Below are 4573 nucleotides of genomic sequence, written 5' to 3' on the forward strand. Positions count from 1 at the left end.
GACTATCAAGATGAGTTTCTGAAGTGAGTTTTGCTAAGGTTTTTGTTATACATCTGCATACTCTCAATATTAATTCAGGAACAAATAATGTTTGCATTAATCCATAGAGAAAAATATGTTGGATTAGTTATAGTCCCGAACCTATAGGGAACCTACTACTTGACAGACCTTTACATTTGTACACTTCATGCTTAGCAGAGCAGGTATTATCACTCACTATAGAGATTTCGACTTTCCCAGAGCTGTCACAGCAGACAGGTTACTAGAGATAAATCACTTAGTTGTCATACTGTAGTGAGTTATATAGATTATCAGAACGGCTTTGTTGGGTTATAACTGACATGTAACATTGTGTAACTATAAGGTGCACAGCTTGATGGTTTGATACACATATATTGTGAAATGATTACCATAATAAGTTAACACTTTCATTACCTCATATAATTACTTAATTTTGTGATTACAACATTTAAGATTTACTTTCTTAGCAACTTTTATGTAGATATATAATGTAGTTAACTATATTATGTAGTTAACTATAGTCACCATATCATATAGTAGATCCCCAGAGCTTATTCATCTTACAACTGGAAGTTTGTATGCTTTTCTGACAACTTCCCATTTCCTCCACACCATAGCCCTGACAATCACCATTTTATTCCTTATTACTATAACTTTGGCATTTTTAGATTCTAGACAGTGTTTGTCTTTCTCTGCATGGCTTATTTCACTTAGCATACTGATCTTGAGTTCCATCCACGTTATCACAAAAGGCAGAATTTTCTTCTTTTTATGGCTGAATAATATTTCATTGTGTATATATACTACTTTATTTATTCGTCCATTAATGGAATTTAGGGTAGTTCCATGCCTTGATGATTATGAATTATATAGCAATAAATATAAGAATGTAGGTATAACTTCAAGAGAGTTATTTTATTTTCTTAGGATATATACTCATAAGTGGAATTGGTGGATCATATGATAGTTCTATTTTAAATTTTTTGAGAAATATTCACATTGTTTTCCATTGTGGTGGTACTAATTTACATTGCTACCAAAAGTGTACAAGCGTTCTCTTTTCTCCACATTTTTGCCAACAGTTTAGTCTACTTTTTGATAATAGGCATTCTAAGAAATGTGTGATAATATCCCTTTGTGGTTTTGATTTTATTTTCTCGATGATTAGTGATATTGAGCAACTTTTCATGTACCTGTTGACCATCTATATGCCTTCTCTGGAAAAATGTCTTTTCAGGTTCTGTGCTTATTTTTATTTGGGCTTTTATTTTATCTTTTCACTATTGAGTTTATGAGTTTCTTATATATAGGATATTATCAGGTATGAGATGTGTGGTTTGCAAATATTTTCTCATTTTGTATGTTGCCTTTTAGTTAGTAAACTGTATCTTTTGCTGTGCAGAAGGTTTTCAGTTTGATGTAGTTCTATGTGTTGATTTTTGCTTTTGTTACCTTTACTTTTAGTGTCCTATCCAAAAAGTCATCAAGAACAATGTCAGGGACATTTTCTCCTATTTTTGTACTAGGAATTTTGTGGTTTCAAGTCTTATATTTAACTCTTAATCCATTTTAAGTTAATTTTTGTGAATGGTATAAGATAGGTGTCCAATTTCTTTCTTTTGTATGTAATAATCCAGTTTTAACACCATGTATTGAAGAGACTGTCCTTTCCTATTGAGTATTCTTGACTTTTTTGTCAAATATTAGTTGACTATATATGTTTATTTATGGGGTCTCAATTTTTTTTAATAGTGTTCTTATGCCAGTATCCTCCTGTTTTCATTATTACAGATTTGTAGTATTTGAAATCAAGAAACGCAATGCCTCCAGCTTTGTTCTTCTTTCTCAGGATTATTTAGGCTCTCTAGCATCTTTTGGTGTTCCATGTAGATATTAGGATTGTTTTTTCTATTTCTGTGAAAAATGCCATAGGAATTTTGATAGAAACTGCATTAAACTCATAGATACCTTTGAATAACATAGACATTTTAACAATATAAATTCTCCAATCCATGAGCATAGAATATCTTTCAGTTTATTTGTATCTTTGTCAATTTTTTTTCATCAGAGTCTTATAGATTTCAGTTTACAAAGCTTTTACCTCTTTGGTTAAATTTATTTCTAAGTGTTTTATTCTTTTGAAAAATTTTTTTTACATGGTTTTTTGTTAGTGTATAGAAACATACTTGATTATTGTATGTTGATTTTGTATTCTATAGTTTTATTGAATTTCTTTATTTGTTTATTTAAATTATTTATTATTATTCATGCCTACAGCACCTGGTCTTCCTAGATGGTCTCCCATCCAAGTACTAACCAGGCCTGACTCTGCTTAGCTTCTGAGATCAGACATCAGGTTTGTTCAGGGTGGCATGGCCATAGACCATGGACTGTGGCTCCACTGGTGTGTGAACCCAGGACCTTCTGCATGTAAAGCAGACATGCTAACCGCTACACTGTGGAACCATATCCAAAATTATTTTTTAGTTCTAACAATATTTTGGTAGTATCTTTAGAACTTTCTGTATTTAAGGTAATTTCTGCAAATGAAAGCAATTTTACTTCTTCTTTCCCAATTTGGATTTTTTTTTCCCTTGCCTAATGACTCTAGCTAAAACTTCCAGTACTATGTTAAATAAGAGTAGTGAGAATGACTACTCTGATTTTGTTCCTGATCTTAGAGAAAAAGTTTTTAACCTTTCACTCTTGAATACGATATTAGCTGTGGTCTTGCCATATGTAGTTTTTATTATATTGAAGTATGTTACTTCAATAGCTAGTTTGTTAAGAATTTTGAAATAAAATGATGTTGAATTTTGTCAAATGCTTTTTCTGCATCTATTGAAATGATTATATAATTTTTATTTTTTATTCTGTTAATGTGATATATCATATTTACTGATTTGTATATGTTGAATTATCCTTGTATCACAGGGATAAATCTCACTTGACATGGTCTATGATCCTTTTAATATTCTTTTGAGTTGGTTTTCTAGTATTTTGTTATAAATTTTTGCATCTATATTTGTCAGAGATATTGGCCTGTAGTTTCTTTTTATTTCAATTTCCTTATCTGGTTTTGATATCAGGGTAATGCCGATAAAATGACTTTGAAAGTGTTCCCTCCTCTTCAGTTTTTTGGAAGAGTTTGAGAACGATAGATGTTATTTCTTCTAAATATGTTCAGTGGAATTCAGCAGTTGTTGGACGGTTTTTGATTATTGATTGAAACCTTTACTCAATATTGTTCTGTTCAGATTTTCTATTTCTTCATGATTTTTGAATTTTGTTTATCATTTCAGAAAATTAGTTCTTATTTTTTCTAGTCTCCATTTCATTTATTTCTGTTGCAATCTTTGCATTTATTTTCTTCTGCTAACTTTGAGGTTTGTTTTTCTTTATGTAGTTCCTTGAGGTGTAAAGTTTGTTTGTTTATTTGAGATCCTTTTTTTGTTCTTAATATAGGCATTTATCACTGTAAACTTCCCTCTTAGAACTGCTTTTGCTGCATCCCATAAGTTTTGGTTTGTGGTGTTTCCATTTTGTTTGTCTCAAATTATTTTTTTGATGTTTCTTTTCATTTCTTCATTAACCCACAGGTTGTTCAGGAATATATTCTGTAATTTTCAAAAATTTTCCTGGTGCTTTTTTATAGTTTTACACCATCGTGAGAGAAAAACACACAAAATAAAACAAAACAATACTTGGGCTCTATTCAAATGTTACTGTTATCCTTATAAGAAGAAATTAAGATATACAAAAAAAGACAGCAGGGATGTTAACACCCAGAGAAAAGGCCACCTAAGGACATAATGTGAAGAGAGCCATCTGTAAGTCAAGGAAAGAGGCCTCGGGAGAAACCAAACCTGCAAATATGTTGATTTTGGACTTCTAGCCACCAGAACTGCATGAAAAAGTTTTTTGGTAGTTTAAGTCATTCGATTTGTGTTATTTTGTTATGGTAACCTTACCAAATAGATACAAATGTAAAACAATTATATTTGTAATCATTTAAAATATTTGTAAGCATATATTTTGTAAGATCTCTCCCTCCCTCCTTTAATTGACCAGTTTCTTGGAGAGCAGCAACTTCAGCTTAGGAGAATGCTGTGCTCTAAAACAAATCTGCATTTTTTTATTATTTAAAATAATATCTGTATATATTATTTTCTCATTGAATATCTAAAAATTTTTATTAATCTGATTCAACACCTTAACCTTAGTGAGTTTATGTTTTTAGAGTCAAAACATATTCCATATGAAGATAGTAATGTGCAGTGATTCTTTCTTTAGTAGTCTTGCAGAATCCATTTGAATATATCTTACTTCTGAAGAATTTAACACGTGAGTTGTCTATTTGTTCATACTTGTTTGTTTGACACCACTGACAAATTATTTTCTTGTCAAGAACACAGAACACACAAATTTCATACAAATTCTACAAAATTTGTAAATCTCCTTGATTTCAATTTATTTTATAAATTCCTGAATATTCTCTGAACATTGGATCATTTTTCATGATATTTGGAATATGTTAATAGGTTTCCTTACT

The 4573-nt window shown here is 30.5% G+C and overlaps 1 pseudogene; it reads right to left on the bottom strand.

Annotated features, from left to right (window-relative positions):
• Positions 1-2289: 2289 nt before the first annotated feature.
• LOC120594638 (uncharacterized) lies at positions 2290-2405 on the bottom strand (annotated as a pseudogene).
• Positions 2406-4573: the final 2168 nt, after the last annotated feature.

The sequence above is a fragment of the Pteropus medius genome, unplaced genomic scaffold (genome assembly GCF_902729225.1).
Source record: "Pteropus medius unplaced genomic scaffold, Ma_sr-lr_union100, whole genome shotgun sequence".
In the NCBI taxonomy this organism is placed as follows: domain Eukaryota; kingdom Metazoa; phylum Chordata; class Mammalia; order Chiroptera; family Pteropodidae; genus Pteropus; species Pteropus medius.